This window comes from Lutjanus erythropterus, chromosome 3 (assembly GCF_056507025.1).
Source record: "Lutjanus erythropterus isolate fLutEry1 chromosome 3, fLutEry1.hap2, whole genome shotgun sequence".
Classification (NCBI taxonomy): domain Eukaryota; kingdom Metazoa; phylum Chordata; class Actinopteri; order Lutjaniformes; family Lutjanidae; genus Lutjanus; species Lutjanus erythropterus.
Window position 1 is genome coordinate 44,024,869 of NC_139319.1, and position 19,911 is coordinate 44,044,779.

Below are 19,911 nucleotides of genomic sequence, written 5' to 3' on the forward strand. Positions count from 1 at the left end.
GAGTTGAATGAACCTCTCTGACACTGTTAACTGGTGTATTGGATTGTACTACAAACTAAAACATTTTAGAATATTCAAGTCACTTGTGCAGCACTGAAGTAGATGAAGAATATGAAAATGTCTTGTTATACCATCAAATAATATGTTATTATGTTTGCCATTTTACATTATTATGAGAAGAGTGTATCAGTATATTTTTAATCCATTATGTGGAGATGTAATAGAAGATTGATTTTCTTTTTCTTAAACTTCAGTAAAAATTTATAGTTTGACCTAGTTTGAATTTTATAGTTTTTACTGAGTAATATTATAAGCTTTGGAGCATTTTTTTCTTGAATCTCAGATAGGCTGTGATTTCTCCAGCTCCATTTACATTCCAGCCTTGCCGGTGTCCCCACTATATGAGCCTGTCTGCCCTGCTCTCTAATACACCGTGCTTTGCGCTTTCTAGTTTTGTTTGCACCGACCGCACGTTTTACAGTGGTCACATGCTGTCTTCTGCACATTGCTGTTTTCTGTCCTGTTGTTTTCTTACACCGTGCATGCGCCTCCCTTCATTATGACCAGGGAGCCTGTCATAACACACCTTCAAACTGATTCTTGTGAATATATTTCAGAAGCATCTGTAGACCGCATTTGCACCCATTCATTGAGGGCAACAACGAAAGCTTTCTTGTTTGGCTTCTTTTTGGCACACAATTAACAGCCGAGCGTACCTGACTGTCCCCTCAGAATTTTAAAGTTTAGTCCTGAGTCTCTTCTACATATTCCTTCTGAGACAGACATATGTTTGCTTATTACTCAGAAAATATGCACAATTTGTTCCCTGTTGATCAGTTAAATAATGGCAATCGTCTTAAAATTTAAAACATGGTTTACTAAATGCTATTTCAGTTAAGACACAAAAAGGTTGTTATATTATGTTTACTCTTTAGATTGAGTTGGTGTAGATGTGTTTGCTTTGTTTTGTAAAAACTGAACACAGAAAGCCATCCTTAGGGAGGACAGCCTTTTAAAAAAATCTTTTTAGTTTGAATCAGTTAATCACAATTTGACTGTCAGCTGACACTGTCATTAATTGCAAAACTACTAGATGTTAAAATAATATAAATATAAACTCACCTTCAGACAGCACATGATGTTCACTTCATCGGTTTACGATTGCTTTTAGAAGAAAAAAAGAACAATTTACAGCTCTAAACACACTATGACAGGGAAGTGTTACTCACTGGATTTGTGGTTTGTGAATTACATTTAATGTTTGTTTTTGCTCAGTGTCCCCAGTGTATCCATCACACGATGTTATGTGAGTCTAAAAAGGATGAGAATAATGCTGAGAAGTAACCAAAGCCAATGGAAATTGCAATCATAATATCTTGACAGTCTCACAGGACAATTGCATGTTCACTTCCAAGTCGTTGCTTTGAGGTGACAAGTTCTCATTGCAGTCATTCCCAGGCAATGAGTGGAATATGTATTATGCAACATAATGCTTTTCTCAGAGACATTTAAAATTATAACTGAACCACAACATAAAATCATTTTATGAACCACAATGTTCAGTCATGAGAACTGGCTCAGACTACAGAAACCTTAGCAGTCACTTTCCATCAATAAATAGTTTGCAGTTATGTTCTGATTGACCGGAGAAGGCTTCTCCTACAACCAGAATAGAACCAGTTTTCTTTTTTTTTTTCAGAATAGAAAAAAAATATTTGCATATACGTACATGCATATCTTATAGTGTATTTGTCAGCAGATTCACGATTCCTTTCAAGGCTGTTGACTTTGGCAGTGCAGTGACCCACAAACAGCTACTAGCAGTCTCTCCTCAACATGTATGTACCATGCACACACACACACACACACACACACACACACACACAAATAAATACAAGTAATATAAAAAATAAATTAAATAAAGATAAAAATGCATAAATAATAGACGTAGATATGGTCAGCCTTGTACTTTTAATATAATGATATAATGTTATTTATTTTGCTTATGACTGTCAGACTGTAAGTGAAAAACACCTCATTAAACCGATGTCTCCCTCGTGCTGCTCGTGCACTCCTCCATCACCTGTCACTGTCAGGGCATATAGTTCAAAGTCACGGCTGACCCCCCACCCCCAGCCCCACAACAACCACCCGTACCGATCATTCATGTAGGCTATACACACACACACGGTCAGAGTGAGTCGCGCACACGCGCACGCCGGCACACCGGTAGAGACGTCAGGATTGGACGCAGCAGGGGATCCCCAGCATTCCGTTTCTGCCTCGCTTGGCGTATCATCATCTTTTACCGGGAGGAGATGAGCTGGCTCACACTCGCAGAGGGCAGCAATAACAGAGGACAGTCAGGCTCCGTGTTACCGGAGCTCCGCTCTCTCCGGCTCTGTGCTGCTGCACACTACACACCGGCTGCTTGCTCCTGAGGCTGCCGGGACAGCGTGAGGACAGAGCAAAGAGCAGAGGGGAAAGGTGGCTCACCACCTGAGCCGTTTATCGTCGAAAAGAAAAGGACGCTTTGGACGCAAACACATGACGGTTTAATAAAGTCTGTGTAGTTTATTAGTAGTTTCTCCGCCGCACAGACAGAATCATCAGTTTTCACCACCACTGCTCACAAGTCCGTTCCTCTGACAGCCGCACGCGCCCTGCTGCCTCGGACAGAGTCTCGAGCCCTTCAGGGTTGGTCCACGCGCTGCGTTTCTTTTTACACAACATCACCGTCAAGTGAAAATCTCAGAGAGACAGAAAGGAGACTTTTTCCCCCCTGTCTCTTGAATTCAGCTCGACTGGAATAAAGCGCGTAGAAACGTGAGTAAAGTCGTGAAAGGACGATGCAGCCAACATGGTGTTGTGAAAGCGCTTTTCCTACTTTGTTTATTTAGCCACTTTCGCCACCAAGACTGAAGTCGACGTAATAAACAAGCGGAAGAAGTTTTTTGTGGAAAAAGTGGAAGAAAACAAGCGGCGACACGGCGGTGGTCGTAAACTGAGAGGAGGAACCCTCGCACCGGGACGAACAGGTAGGACATCTCTGACAAACACCGAAAAAGGGAGAAAAAGGTAGAAGGCACATGTAATGAAACACAGTCTGTTCATTTGAATAGCACAGCCCGTGCAACGAGCATTCCGCGGTGAACTTGTGTCGTATCTACGACAGATGCCAGTCTGTCCGTTAAACATGGCAGGTCACTGCTGCCTGACATGTCGATATGGAGCACGTAAAGCATGTTGCAGAGCATTAAAATGTCCTCAGCCGCTCTTAATGTAGAACAAAGGCATAGAGCTAACACAACTGCCTTTAAAACAGTTGCAACTTTTCTAATTGTTTCTCTTGTTATCTGCACCGGCTTATACAGATGAGCCAGTAGTGAGGACCTATAATAAAAGTTGGTTTTATTTAAAATGGCTCAGCGCTTCGTAGCAAATTTTATGCCGAATGGTCACCTTCTTACAGAACATTTAAATGTGTCTTGAATCTTGATTCAGTATCACGTTACTATTGCCGTTAAGTCAAAGTTAATAAAATTGTCTGTTTTTTGAATGAAGAACATGGCGTTCTCCTCGTACTTAAAATTTGCTTTATAGATGTACATTTCATAACGTGTTTTATTTTAAACATTTAGTCGCAAATGAATACTGAGATAATCAAATAAAATACAGTCGCTTTGACAGACGATTGCTTCCACGCTGTAGCTTTGTAATTTTAGTGTATATGGAGGGAGATTTAAAGGTCAGATAAGATGAAGAGAGGGGCTTGGTTTTCGGGGTGGGATGAACAAAAGAGAGAGAAAGAGAAAAGTCAAGTTGAGTCATTTAGCCTGGATGTATATACACTCAGTGCAAGAGGGGGAAATGTGTACTTGTAAGTGCGTATTGCGTAGTAACATTGCTTTAAAAATGTTTTCATAAGCACATCTCCCACATTGAAAACATATTTAATAACACACCAAATTGATGAAATTAAATTCCAGACTGTGTGAAGATATTATTTCGAGATTTTATTAATGAATTTTAGAAGTGGAGAGATGCTCTAATGCAGGTGAGAGTAAAACATACTATTATAACTGTCACTCTTCTACAGTCTGTAATTGGGGCAATTTATTGTGAATTAGATAACACTGAAATTAAAATGTTCCAGCACGCACTTTGAAAAAAACACTCATATATAATATGGCAGATTATTACAATTTTAACAGTTTAGCTTGAGTTCTTCGATTACAAATACGGTAAGACCCCACTTTGAAAGAGGAGTGCCTGCATTTGTGAACATAACCCTCTACATGTAGTCAATTTTGAGGAACTGTCCTCTGAGTATGGAGATGCGTGTGTTTATGTGTGCATGTGTTAAAGGTGAGACTACTGGCAGATGATATGAAGCACTAAAACCACAGAAATCAGCTCTGTAGTGAAGGGTGAACTGGCAAGGTAGACACTTGTCTTTCCCTCTACATATACTTCATATTCTCTCTTTCTGTTGTATTTCGAGCCGCACTGTTTGGTCAGTTAACCTACGCGGGTCCTCTAAAATTTGTAATTGCTCTCATAAAATGTACACTAGATTTTTGTGCCCTCTTTAGTTTTTATTTTGTACTTTTCTCTCACTTTATTTGTGAAGTTCCCCACTGCGTTGACCTCATATTTCAGTGAGGTGTCTGACGTTTTTTTCTTGCCTTCCCTTCTTCACTGTGTGTTTTAAACTAGAGAGAGCATGTCCTTGGTCTGCTGCACTGCACTCTATAACAGATACTGATAATATAATTTGTGCAATTCAGTTATTTGACTTTGGGATAAGAAGATACAATGTTAAAGTTCAATATGAAAAATTACATCGGTTTTGCCATTACAGAAATTGCAACATAATTGCTGCATTCTTGTTCAGAAATAGTTACTGTACAACACTAGTGTGGCTGTCAGTAGGCTACTGTGAAGGTGAGAAGTGTGTTAATTTTGACCTTGAGTAAAATAATGCATTAAAAAAGGTTGTACCTTTTTATTTAAAAAATATATTCACATTATACTTACTTAATACAATAGTTTTGATTAGTGAGGAAGAAAAAGTTGGGTTGTTCAGTTACCCTCTCATGATGAGAGAGGCGTTCAAAAATCCATTGTGGTCTGCTCAGAAGTGTTGTTGTCATACTTGTAATTGCTTCTCATGTAAAGTGCGGTGTACATATGCACTGATAATTATTGCAGAGATAGAAGATATATTAATATAATATCAATATGGTGGTCTGAGTCTTGACGCTGTTTCTCTAGAATGTTTTCATGTGTATCTAAAATTTGAGTTCTATTCCTGACACTGTGTATGGTACAGACTTCTCAGTATTGTCATGTTTTGGGCACACATTGCAGAGTCAAGCGAAACTATTTTCGTTCAATGCAGAGTTGTCACAATGCCATCATTTTAAACTTCAATACTATGCCAGTTTAAAAAAAAGATACTCGATACCTCTTTTGATACCATAACAAAAAAAATAAAAAATAAAAATTGACGCACATAAAATGGGATAGTTTTTTTTTTAATTGTACTAACACCCTGCACACAGTGCTGGTACAGAAAAAGTCAGTGAAAGCTGCCTGGTTTTGCTGAAAGCCAAATTTCAGGCTGTGCAATAAAGACTGAACTGGACTGAGGTCCTGTATGAGCACTTACATCTTATTTTTTAATCTTTGGTATATTCAATACCATAATTGATAGATATTGTATCATCTTAATCACATAGCATTAAAAATATATATATTTATAAATATAGATTTAAATATGGATACTTTTGACAATCTTATATGCATTCATTGTCTTTCCCTTTTTATGGCTATATTGCCAAAAACTGATACAATTTTCTGAGTTGATGGTGCTGTTCTCTTCTTCAGTGTTTGTCTCCCCGTCTAGTTGTCATATGAAACTACAGTCTCTACACAACAATGGGTGCACATCAGAGTCAGGTGAAGCCATTTTAGTTCAATGGATATTTAGTAATACTGTAAGTATAGAAACTGTACTTGTTTTAATCTGTAATGTTGAGTACAATACTCTTACAAAATAGAACAGTAATAAGGCTGTAGAGAAAGGTAAAATGAAATTGTGAGCATGATTTCAGCATGGAAGTGTACTGTCCACCCGCTCTTCTTTCACAGATGGCTCATACAGCCCCCTCACTGAACACAAGAATTTGTATTTTGTAACTACTCTAAGTAGCTTTTTTCTTTTTCTTGTAAAAAAAAGCACTCTGGTAAAAATCCACTTTTTTTGTTTTCAAATTCATCTGTGGTGTTTCTTGGGATTCATTCTGAAAAAAATCAGCGTGGATGCTTTGTTTCACAGTCACTTTAAAATGCTGCATGTAAGAGTTTCCCAGTAGCTCTCAAAACACTATAAACATTTCTGATGAATGCACGCCACAATCGAATGTGTGTTTCACATGCAATTCTGTGTATCTCACTGGCTGTTTACACTTTTAATTAACCTGGATACATGTAGTAAATCCTGCAAAATGGATTTATTTTCAGCCAAAATCAATGACCAATATTTACCTGCATCTCGTGGCCAAATTTTCACAGTTTTGTATTTTAAGAAGAAGGTTATATAACCTGTAGTTTATATGGACCTGAGGGAAAGCCAAGAAAGCCTAAATATAGTGAACAATGATGGATGATTTAGTATTCCATAGCTCTCCCCAACAAATCTAAATGACATCACTCTGACAACAAAAACAAAAAACAAGAGCAGTTCTGACTCTTCATACATACTTTTAATATTTTTCTTGTAAAATACATTAAAATGTATTAAATATACTTTTTAAGAACATGTATTTAAATATAATGCTTTACATAATCTGTCAAATTAGATATATATTATAGCTGATATTTATTGTCAATAATTTCATTATTAGAATAATACATAATAATATAAAATTCCTTATCATCCGCCGATAATTTTGTTTATATTTATCATACATCCCAAGTAAATGCTGGTTATGTTTTTATGTGTAATAGTTGGCATCCAGTTAGTTATAAAATCAGCAAAATCCATGCAAAAACTGAACATAATTAAACAGTAAAAGCAACAAGAGAAAGAAGATCTAATTTTTACAAAGTGCATCCCACACATGATTAGAATACCTTCGGACTGAAAACATAAATAGTCTCATAGTGCAAAACATCTACTTCTGGTCTTTCTGAGGTGTTGCCATGTCGTATGTTGGTGATCCAACAATTTAAGCTGTATCATGTCCAAAATGCCTTAATGATATTCTGGCAGCAGTAACATATTGTCTGTGGTCATACACTTTTTATACTGAAGTGCAACACTGCCAGGTGTTGGCGGTGGTTTGGCTTGGCCACAGTGCAAGTAAATGATTCCTGCATGTGGGAAACAAACACTGATTTTAACGAAATCAGCAGACTGGATGTACATTTTCTGCTCAGTATATAAATGTTTACATGTCATGATAACCGACACAATAATAATTTTAAGTTTAAGTTTAGTAGCCTTAAGTTGTTTGGGAACTTTTACTATCAGTGTTCGAGTGTTTGTGTCATTTCATATTTTTGCATATTTGTTTGTGCATGTGTAGACATACACACCATAAAAAGTTGATTGAATTAGCATTTGTTTGAGTTATACATATACTATCATACAGAAGAAATAGACACAGTGTGTGTACTGTATGTGTATGTCCGATTGTGCAATATGTTAACACAACTAGTCAACCAGCAAACAGACAAATAGATGCAGCAACAACCACCACACACACACACACACTTGTCACTGGATGATAATACTGGGCTAACATGATATGCTTTTGTGTATTTTGCAAGATAGTGTGCGTCTGTGTGTGTGATTTTTGTGCATGTGTGTAACCATGCATGTCAGGCTGCCCATATTAACAGAACTAAGCGACTGCGTGTGTGTGTGTGCAGATCCGTGTATGTAGCCGTGTATGCTTTTGTGTGGACTTGAGAGCATGCTGTGTGCATTTCTGTGTGCATATGTAGCTTGTGGGCTGTTTCTTCCGTGTGTGTGCATTTTCAATAATTACCACGAGAGCCCTCAAACTGAAGATTTATCTGCAGTGTGTGTGTGTGTGTGCGCGCGCATGCATACATGTGTGCATGCATGCGCGTGTGTGTGTATTATCCAGGGAGTGCTCAGACTGAAGATCCAGCTGATGAAAGCTACCTGGAGCTTCATAAATGAGTGGAACTGTGGAGTGTGTATGTGTGTGTGTTTGTGTGTATGATACTAAGCCTAAATCTTCACTGGAAGTACAAGAAAAAGAACAAACAAACAAACAAAAAAAAAAAGTTTTACTTATACCGATAATCAGAAATGCCTCCGATACAGCCTAAAATGCCGGATGGGTATCAGCAAGTACACAAGTCTGTGGACTGATCTGATATCATGTAATTTATTAATCCCCAGAAACTGGACCCTGCTACTTCCCAGCAGCGTCCCGTGCACCATTTCTTTAAACTTCAGCCACGGCATACAACAGTGATAACAATCATCATACAAATTTACAAAATTACATAAAGAATTGAGGTTTGGAATCAGTATCGGGAGGGAAAAAAATGGTAAAGGTAATAAGTTTTGTCAGTGACATCATATGTGCCAGGCTTATGCTTCTGTCATGCTTCTGTTTGTGATTTGGTCCAGAATTCCTCAGAGTTGACAGCCGAATGTTGAATTTGCAATTATTTAGAATGGATTATTTAAGCTTTAGCTGTAGAGTATTGACCGTATTGTTAATTTTGACCTAAAATCAATCACTGGCTAGCTGTGTGCAGGACATAGTTTATTTGATGAAATACATTTATATTTCGTATTCTGTATTTTCAGGATGTATCCTGCAGCTAGACCATATCACCAACAATTGTACATTCCCAGCAGCATTATGCCACATATAGAAGAGCATGTCTATGTTCTAATAGGTCTCATAATTGCTTTGGCCAACACAAGTTTGTTTGTGTGTGTGTTGGAGGATTGCAGTGGAGGTATATGTGTACTGATTGCATTTATGCAATGTTCTAATGAAGTGGTCCCCAACCTTTTCCTTAAGGGACCCCTTTTTTGTCATGGAATAAACTGACAACTTTTGACGAGGTGATATATTAAGTGGGTAGTTCATATTATTTTCAGTGCTTAAAAATAACAGTACAGAACAACTGGTGTTTTTACACACTGATGATGTGTAAAGTGAGTGATTTGGATGAATTTTGTCAAATTGTTTCCTGTTTGAATATTGCATCAGAGATGTGTTTTCCTCATTTTTAAGGGACTTTTTTGAATTCAATTATGTGTCTCACTTAAGTATTTTTTAATATAGGCTTTTGTTTAGAGAAATTTAGTGTTGTCTTCTCTCTTACTTTCGGCTTTTGTTCTTACAGCATTTTGGTGGTTTTAGAAAATGAGAGCTTGTCTTCAGTTCCTCACTGTTCAGTTATCCTGTGAGAATTTTTTTTAGGTTCTTATCTTAAATAATTATATTCTCATAAAATATCAACCTTAAAAATAACATTTCTATTCATTTTTAATAAATGACATCACATAAATGAAAGCAACAAGATATATTACTGTATATATATATTTTTTTTAAAGTTTTCTTACGTCCCTTAAAATCAAGAAGTGTCCGCAACCCCCTGTGAAACTTTGGCAACCCCTAGTGAGGGTCTGGACCCCCAGGTTGGGAAACCAGTGTTCTACTATTTTAAATAGTTTGTTAAAGCTAATTAGCTAGCTAAGGTAGCTTCATTATTACCACCATTTTCCTTTCAGTGTTTTTATGTTTGGCTGCAAAAAAAAAAAAAAAAAAAAAAAAATCAATATCTAGTATATCTTCACATTTAGTCGCATTTACTTCTTTATGCAGCATTTACAAAGTAATTTTTTTTTCTCTAATCACATATTTAGAAGTAACATAACAAAAATATATGCTAAAAAATTAATTATCAGTAGTTGCCTGATAGAAATACAGATAACATACAATAGAGGAATATAAAATAAGGAATATTTTTTGAAAAAAGTAGTTGTTAGTAGTGGTAGTTACAGGTCCAATTTCAGGATGATGAAGATAGTTGTAGGAACTTGTTATATTTGCAACTGCTAGCTCCAGTGCCTCAGGTGTGAGGAGGCGTTGGATGCACAGCAGGAGTCAGCAGTGTTGGGACTGTGCTGTGCACTCTTTCACGATGTGAAATTAAAAGGGAAACATTTGAATATTTGTACCATTATCTTTCCTGTCACCTGTCTTGTCAAAGCAGGGTTATTGTGTCTGTCAGTTAATGATAGTAAATACCTGGGTACTTATGCTGTGCAGGTAGGTAATCTGTTCAAGGTGCTAAAATTACGTTTGAATATTAGTATTCATTATCATATTTAAGTACCATGGGGGGTCTGCAACAGTTAAAAAGTATTTTTTCTATTTATACTTAGAGGTTTTTTTTTCAGATTAGTCAAGTCAGAATTGGCCCACGTCAGTGATGAATTTAGCCCACAGAATTGATTGCATCAAATTTACACTAAACATTCTCTTAACTCAAGAATGCCATTCTCCTGGTATTGCAAAGATAGAGAGGTATTTATGTGTTTATATAGCAGCTTACAATGTGAAAGTGTCACTTCTCTTTGAAAAAAAGATGAACTAAAACAGCCCTAATAATAAAACAATATACATCACGCTGCATAGTGACAGCAGAATATAATGAAAAATCATGTTTACCAACAGTTTTGGACAATAGTAGAGAAAAACTATGAAGTTGCAGAAGACTTTCACATGGACAGATTTGAATAGAAATCCTATGCTATCAACATCCCCACAGCTATAAATCAAATAGGCCTTCTGCTCAAACTGCTGGAGTTGCATAGCGTAAGTCACATCTACAAACAAAAAATAACAAACAATCAAACAATGTTTTGAATATTTATGTTTTAGAACTCTGCTTTCAGGTGACAGCATTTGCAGCTTGAATGCAATGTTAGACTGAGCTCACCTTCTTTCTTTAAGAGAGCTACTCCTCCTTGTATTAGTTGCTTTATTAATGTACCCTCGCTGACTTTCACATGGCACTTTTCCTTTGGGAAATTCCTGCTGCCATCTATTCTGCTATTGTATTACTCCAATAACTTGAGTCAACTCTCTATAACACATTGAGTGATAGTGGAACAAGACAACAACAACTTGGAATTCAGGACGGCGCCATATGCGGCATACTATTTCATAATTTATCATTTCCCACTCTACCATGGCAGAACATATACATCTTAAATTAACAAATAGTATTCAGAGATTGGTCACGGAAACTATACATAAATCTGCAATACTTTTTTTTTAAATTCATTATACTGCTAGTATACTAATATATTTAGGCCTGTGTAATATATAGGCAACACTGTGAGTGAAGCCTTTCCCCCAACAGGACTGATTAATTAGCATGTCCAGTAAATCAATACAAACATCTTACTCAAGTAATTTTTATGTTAAATGCCATGTTTGCATGCAGTCCAAAGGCTAAACTACACTGGAGAAATTGAACATCAGATATTGGTTAACATTTAAGTGTGTTGCACGGACTGTGTTTGGCTGACCCTCTCCAGCAACCCAGCATCAGGATTATCCTTGATCCAATGCCCAATGATCCCATTTCCAGTTGCCAACTGTAAAAATATTTATACAGCCTATGTATAAATTCATTCAAATAATGTTTGAGTTATAGGGGAATCAGGGGGCTGTAACCCCTTTAAAGCAGCTATTCTCAACCAGTGGGCACCATCTAGTGGGCCATGGAGGCAGTGGTATTGCCTTATTGTTAGATTAATTAAAATTATTATTTAAAAAAAATGTAAATTTACAAAGCTGCTTATTTTCATATCTAAATGTGCTCAAGAGTTCACATAAATAAAAAATGGCAAATAAATTTGACCAATTATGTTCAAATATCACCACGCCAATCAAGACACAAATGTGGGTAGAGAGAAACATGGTTTGCCACTGTAAGCTAGCGAATGTTCCCTTTGATGCTGTGACACAAAAATCATTTTTTCTAGTTTTATTAGAACCTCCTTGGATCAAAAATTCACCATAGAAAGAGTCACGGCTGGCCTTGTTTGCAGTTCGAGGAGTCCTGTCAACAGTTTTGTTTTATTATGGTGGCGTGTGGGAGAAAATGCTTTTTGGGCCGGTGGGGAATTTTTTGCTGCAATACCACGAGTGGCCAATGGATAAAACCAATAGCAAGGCTGAGCAGCAATGCCTTATCTAGGTTCATTTATTACATCTATTATGTTTGTTGTTTTGTTTATTGTGTATCATGCTTCATAAGTTGCTTTCATATGACATTTAGGATACATATGTTTAATAATTGTATGTGGATTTGGTGTCATAGCCGTGATTTGTAGTGACCTTATCTGTATGTAGAATGGGGTGCACAGCCGAAAACTTTTATGAACCACTGTTCTTGTGTAGTGTGTTAAACATATTTGTTCTTCTCATAAAACTTAAGCAACATGACAATAAAATCCCTCCTCATTTCCTGGGTCATTTAGCTCCGTCTGGAAATACGATCAAATGCCAACATCCATGCGAACTTTGTGTATTTTACAGAACACATAAGTGCCCAGACAAAGGAAGGGGAAGAAATGAGGATCAAGAGAAGGGATACAAAACAGATCAGGGCAAAGGTACAAAGTACCTGGTACCAAGAAAAAAACATCTACAGCATATTGTTTGTCCCTAGACTCCAATGAATTTCTAAGCAACAGTGATGACTTTGCATTGCATAGATCTTACAGGCCATTAATGTAGAGGTAGCTGGCTTGGGATGACAAGCAAAAATAAGTAGGATTCAATGCAACGCTCCGTGGCTGAAAGCTTATGTAGCAGACAAAGTTTCCACAAAATAAGACATCCAGTATTTCAAACATGGTGAGAAACTGCAGAATGTACGAGAATAACCAGAATCAGGTTTGATTTAGAATCATTCATTATGTGTCCAAGGCTTGTGCAGACTTAGATGTGAGTTTTGTTTTAGGAAAAAAAATACTGGAAGTGAATTGACAGTTTGCCTAGTCATACTTTGTTGAGTTCATATAAACATCTTCACTTGACGAACATAATACAAGACTGATATTTTGGAATTGTACGATGTACTATTTCATTAGAATTACACCTTGTTCAGGCAGTGAGGTCAGCCTTTGGTATGATGGATCTGAAGTGTGAGTGTGAGGGCTGCGACAAACAATTATTTTCACAGTCAATTATAGGTTGATTATTTCCTCAATTAATCAATTAATGGTTGTCTACTTAAAATGTCAGAAAATAGTGAAAATGTTGACCAGTATTTCCCAAAGATGATTTCCTAAAATGTCTTGTTTTGCCCAAAACCCAAAGATGTTCAGTCTTCTGACATAACAGAGTAAAGAAACTGGAAAATACTCACATTTAAGAAGCTGGAATAATAGAATTTATACTGTTTTCTAAAAACTTACTCAAACCAATTAATCAGTTATCAAAATAGTTGGCCATTCATTTAATAGTAGATTTATAATTGACTTATCGTTGCAGCTCTACCAGGGAATGCCCCTTGAAAAAACTGATTCCAATAAGGTATTCCAGGTTTTTTCCAGCCTCTTGTCTGACAAGACACATTTTAGGGGCATCTAGATTTACCATTTAAAGATGTTTGATTTGATATGTCATATATGACACAAATGCACTTCAATTGTGATATGATACTTTAAGATGAAGTGCATGTAAACAACAATATAACACAAAATTATAGGGGTAGGGGTGTAATAAATTATCAAAAATATGAAGTATCGGAATGTTATGTATATATAACTGTATTGTGATATTTTGATACATTCAAATATTTGTGGCAGTGGTTAATTTTGTGTTGTGTTTAAACCCATGACAACTAAATAGCAGTGTTTTTATCTATATTCACTGTTCTGATTGCATTCAAAGTAATCTTTTTAAATTCATACTATACGTTATTGTTATACTTATGGTGTTATGTTCTTAATACTATTAAAGAGTTTATAAATAATTTATTGATCTTTACTTATCAAGACCGTTATCAAGTCGGCAAAGGCATCAGTCCAAAAAAATAAAAACAAAAATCATGAATCATGACCTTAAAATCAAAAGTTTAATTGTGGATTAGGAGAATCATGACACCACAAAATAATACAAATCCCTCCTCCGATGTAGATATAGTGACAGTCTTAACTGACTTTAGCAAGGTAAAACTGTTTGATACAACACACAACAAGGCAGTAATGTTGCACCGTTATTTCGCCTCACCGTCTGTATAAAAGGCATGAATACAGAATGATATTGTTGTTCTGCCTCTGATCTGGCGAGGGAGGCAGTAATAGAGCCAAATCAATGTGTGTGTAAAGAGGCTGAGATAGCAGGACAGGGTACAACACTGTTGAGTTGCATCTTCACCGCTGTTTCTGATTGTGTTTTTTACACTATGTTCTTTCCATTTTTGTTACTTGTATCTAAAGAGAGAGTGACAGAGACGAGCCGACACACACACACACACACACACACACACACACACACACACACACACACACACACACACACACACACACACACAGAGGAAGGAGAGAAGCCCCTCCCCACTGATCATTCTACAAGGCGATCCTTTTAACGTCATTGTTGCAGAGGAAGCACTGCCTCATTTATCCAGAAACACATAAAAAGCTTTATGTTATAAATTCATGAGATTTTTAAGCTCTACGTGTGATTAGAAAAGAGCAGAGGGGGAGAATTGCTTGTTGACCGGTGCAGTCATCAAACTAGACGCCATTACTGTTGTGCTACGTCACGCCTCTTTTGCTACTGCAACACGAGCATGCTGTCTAAGATAACACACTGGGGCAGCTTTACAGGGATTTGTTTGGTTCAGTATTAAAAAAACAAAAACAAAAAACAACCAGGTGTAATGACGAGCCTTCGTTGCAGCAGTATTGCGCAGTCTCTGTAAAAAAAAAAAAAAAAGTCAGAGAAGGGAAACAATTGTGCCACTTTTGGTGTAAAAATTAAATGCATAAAATAGATTAGTTCAAATGATGTGCTATTTCACACACACAGAAGAGAAAATCTTAAAATCACTAAGAAGTGCTAAAAATCTGTTTTTTTTAATGTATGGTAACTACATGTCACATTTTTTACACTGACATTTTGTGCAGCAAGAGCATAAAATTGTATTAGTAGAAGGAGACTGAGCCATTGGTATTTTGATTGTCTCATCTAGGAGCTGAAGTTTTATTGCGGCCACGTCCAAGAAAAAACAAACAAGGATGACAATATGCCTTTTCTAAGCTTCTGTAGTAACTCTTTCTTCACAATATTCATAGTATTCCAAAAGAAGAAAGAGCACAGAGTATGTCAAACTGAAAGATGTGTTGAGGGTATCCTCAATTAATATTGATCATCTCTTTTTTCCCCACACAAATATTTTTTGCACTGTACCAGTGCCAATATGGACATAAAAATTAATAATTGATTATTTATTCATTTTTCAAGGAATAATGATGTATTTTCTTTGATAAAAGCAATACTATCGATTAGGGCTTTTTAGAAAGTCATATTGCAGTTATTTTGACTGAAATTACAGTTGCAGTATGATTAGTGAGAATGTTTTGCATGTTTTTATGTTACAATTTTAATTTTATTGAAAAAAATCATGATGATGTGATATTTGTTGGGGTCAGTACCACACACACGTTGTCTTCATCTGGACAACAAGATATATAGGCCAGGGCATCCTTAGAATAAAAACTTACTGCAGGGTCTTAGAAGTGTTTTAAAGGCATTTAAAATTCTAAAATTAAGGCCTTAAAAGTACTGAATTTAATTTACAAAGTCTTGAATTTTGTTATTTAAGGTTTTAATATGGCTTGTCCTTTTGTAGGATTATGTAAATACCATAATGTCGTAAATAAGTGTGTATAAATAAGTGCCAAATGCATGTTTTAATTGATCATCCTGCTCCAGTCTCACCCCTGCTTTGTGTCAAAAAAAAATAAATAAAAATAAAGCAGAGACGGTGCCACAGAGAGACAGCAAAATGAAAATAAATTGAAGATTAGCCTTCTTCAGCTGATGACAACTACACTTGTTAGTGTAAGTAAATACAACAAAACTTTGCAGTACAAATTCAATAATTTATCAATACACCTGTTCAACAAGTGCAAACATGGCAGGAGTGATGTGTTAGTGTGCTCTGTATCAAGTGGTGCTACCTATGCTAATGCTTTTTTTATTATGGTTTATAAATCCACTTTGAAATGAAAGAAAAGAAACACTGTAACAAAAAGCACTCAAAACACTGGAGCTACAGAGAGGTGAAGTCACGCCTCTTATGGAGGCCTATATGACCTTATTTCCAAAAAAATATGAACAGCAATCTATGGGGAGAAACAAATAATTTCTTTTTTTTTGGTTCCAGATTGAAATGTACCTTGAATTGCACAAATGATGTCTGTTAATTTAAAAGATAATTTTACAAATCAAAAAAGTCAAAAAGTTTGTTATAGTTTTGTCGTAGTTTATCAACAAGAAAGCCATGATGTCACTTATGCGACCTCTGGGTGTTTAGTCTTTCTTATTATGTATCTTCACAGTCTGATACTTATACAGTTTTATGACAAAGAATGACTTTCTTGACTTGTAAAATTATCTTTTAAATTGCCAAACATGATGTCTAATCCATGACATAATTTTAATGGAAACAAAAAATATCTGTTACTTGCCATGGACTACTGTCCATAATTTTTCTGAAGTTTGGTCCCATGAAAGTCCACCGGAAGGCTTGTGACTTCACCTCTCTCATTTTATTCTACATTGATATTTACATACATATAACTGACTTATTATGAGAGCTAATCTGCACCACCCAGCTTGCAAAAAAATGCCTTAATCAACGACCACAACCTGTCCAGACCCACTTATCAGGGTCTCTTTTTCTCTCTCATTTACACACACACACACACACACACACACACACACAGACACACACACACACACACACACACACACACACACACACCTACACACAAACACACACACACACACACACACACACACACACACACACACACACACACACACACACACAACATCATCAAGATTAATTTGAACAAAATAGTAGCTTACATGTGTAGGTCTATCCTGTCACTATCCTGAGTGCTGTCCACAGTTCCAGGATTTAAACTACTTCAACGCGCTTTGAGCACTTACCAGCTCACTTACTTGGCATACTTTTTTGTCATTTTGTGATATTTTTTTTTTTTTAGGAAGTGTGCAGGTTGTGGGTTGATCTCTGTATCACCGTAGGCTATCAATAAAGGCAAACACTTTTTAATTGCAATTATTTGGGCTGGCATCTCTCCTACTCACAGTAGTGAAGGTCATGCTTCAGTGGAGATCTCTGCTTGTCGATTTCCACCAAAGCTTCGGAGCCCTAAAAAAAGGTATTGGGACAGTCCTAGTATACACACAAACATACAACAATGACAGTGCTTTTAATGTATCCAGCTGTCCAGCAAGGAAACTTGCGACCAAAATATGTGTGCGCGCGCGCGTGTGTGTGTGTGTGTGTGTGTGTGTGTTTATGAGTATATTTAAAGGTCATAGCCACCCTGCACTGAAAGTGTGGGTCTCTTCCTGACTGACTGGTTACATTAGCATTTGTATACACACACACACACACACACACACACACACACGCACACGCACACACACATGCACACAATGACAGTGAAATGCAGTGTGTTTCAGCACATTGGTTGTGTGTGCCTCTTGCTGGCTGGTTGGTTACATTAAATGCAGGCTCATTGGTGCTCAGCCAGGCTTAAACATGAGTGTGTGTGTGTGTGTGTGTGTGTGTGTGTGTGTGTAAAATCTTCCATTCCATGGGCTTGCACCATGTTCTCAGCCCAGTGACTCAAATGGACATGGGAACATGGGAAAAGATAGATAGTGTTGACCATCATGAACATACATTTTCATGTGCAAATGTGTGTAGCAGAGAACACTTCACTACATTTTCAGCATTTATCACCTTTAACCTCTGCCCTCGTATTTTGCTTTCATCCTTTGTCAGTCTCTGCTGCAGACCATTTCATCTGAACACACTGTGGTGTCGCCGCTGTCCTTGACTGTGAAGTTCATTTCAGTAGAAATAATTCTTCCTGTTAACTGTGAAGAAAACCCATGCCCTACATTAAACATTATATTCAGTTTATGTGAAAAAAGCCATTATGAAACAAATAATCAAATGAATAATTAGTGTAAAATGTATAAATTACAATAGATGAAATAACTGAAAAAATTATTAGAGCTGCTATATTATGGAATAATATTTTTCCTCTAATTTCATAATGGCTGAATTTTATTTGACATCACTTGTATTTCATTATTAACAACAGATAATCTGAATGCTGCCATGGCTCTGTGTGAATGAGGGGCCCGGCAGATAGCGAACAGCACAAAAAATGCTTAAGATTGCCAATGCAATAACATTAAGAGTGACATTATTTGGGGTTGTGGTTAAGATTAGAATAAGACCTCGGCACAGGTGAAAAAAAGGTTGCATCTACTAGCGGGGTCTGTCTGAAATTCTCACGGTGTATCCTCTGACATTCATCTTTACTGTATGTTGACTGAGGAACTTGTACCCTCAGTGATGTGCAAGAGGCCTTCCAGTTGTGAGTGCAGGGCGCTTTTTCAGTTCAGAAGTGTTTGGAAATTTTGTGGAGCACAGTGTGACAGAGAGGCTGAGTGGACTGATTATATTATGCATTGAAAAGAGAAGAGTTAACCCAGGAGCAGATAGAGGAGGACCTTGTAGTGCAAAAAACACAGAGTGATGTTTATATAAATTCACTGATGTTTCTAACAGAGTACGTCAACAAGTACTACATTGCCTCGTAGTGTAGCTTTGTGTCTGTGTGTGTTTTACACAATGTGCATAATCTATACATTTTCTTTAATGTGTGTAGCTGTTGACTGTGTTATCTATGGTGGTGATGTTTTATTCTGCTGTTAAAACAGGTCATTTAAGTTCTATAGCCTAATATTGCTTGATGCTGCAGTTGCTATTCATTTATTGTCACTATTTTTGTGAATTTTTTCACTCTCCTCTTTCTTAATTCTAGTGATGCTATACTGACAAAAGCAGTTTATAATTGATAATCACACACAAGGGTTATGTGAAGCGGTTAACACAAGTGGGTGGCATCATGTTATGGCTATAGTTCAAACATGCATGCACTTTATTTTGCATCCTCAAGGTCTTATTTAATTTTATAAATAACACATCCATAAAACATTCTTCCAGATTACATTTGAACTTATCTGTTTTTTTTACTTTTATCTGAGTGCAAGTATTTTTCTCTACAGTGACTGCAAGTAGTATAAATCGAATTCTCTTTGTAATCAGATGAATGTCAGTCACCTAAAAAGAAGGAAGAAGGAGATTTTTATTCAGACATAACCTCCAAACCTCAGGGGCTCCAAAATCAACAAAATAGAAAAGTTCCTTGTAGTATCTTTAAACTAACAGTACTATTGCTGCTGTTGAACCACAGCCCCACTGAGAACCTACCTGGACCTGATGTGCATAACCATAAGAGCCCCTGTCTCTGAGATGTAGCAGTGTGTCATTTTCCCCTGCACTTCACGGTTCACTCTTGACTCATGAAGCCATTTTTTCTCCTGTGATGATTATGACGGGCCACATGTTCAGAGCTGATAGAGTCCCCTCAGATCCACTGGAGTTTAGAGAATTCAGTACAGGTGGCATACCATTTCTCCTACATGACTGTTTTAACAGCTGAGTCAGTTATTTAGCGGTATTTCAGTTGTACTCATTTAT

The 19,911-nt window shown here is 36.7% G+C and overlaps 1 protein-coding gene across 1 annotated transcript in view; it reads left to right on the forward strand.

Moving 5' to 3' along the window:
- Positions 1–2,323: 2,323 nt before the first annotated feature.
- Positions 2,324–19,911, forward strand: part of tenm3 (teneurin transmembrane protein 3) — a 417,647-nt gene continuing 400,059 nt past the window's right edge. Inside the window, exon 1 of the mRNA XM_084747609.1 lies at positions 2,324–3,038. The gene's annotated coding sequence lies outside the window, so the exon portion shown is untranslated. The remainder of the gene's footprint in view (positions 3,039–19,911) is intronic.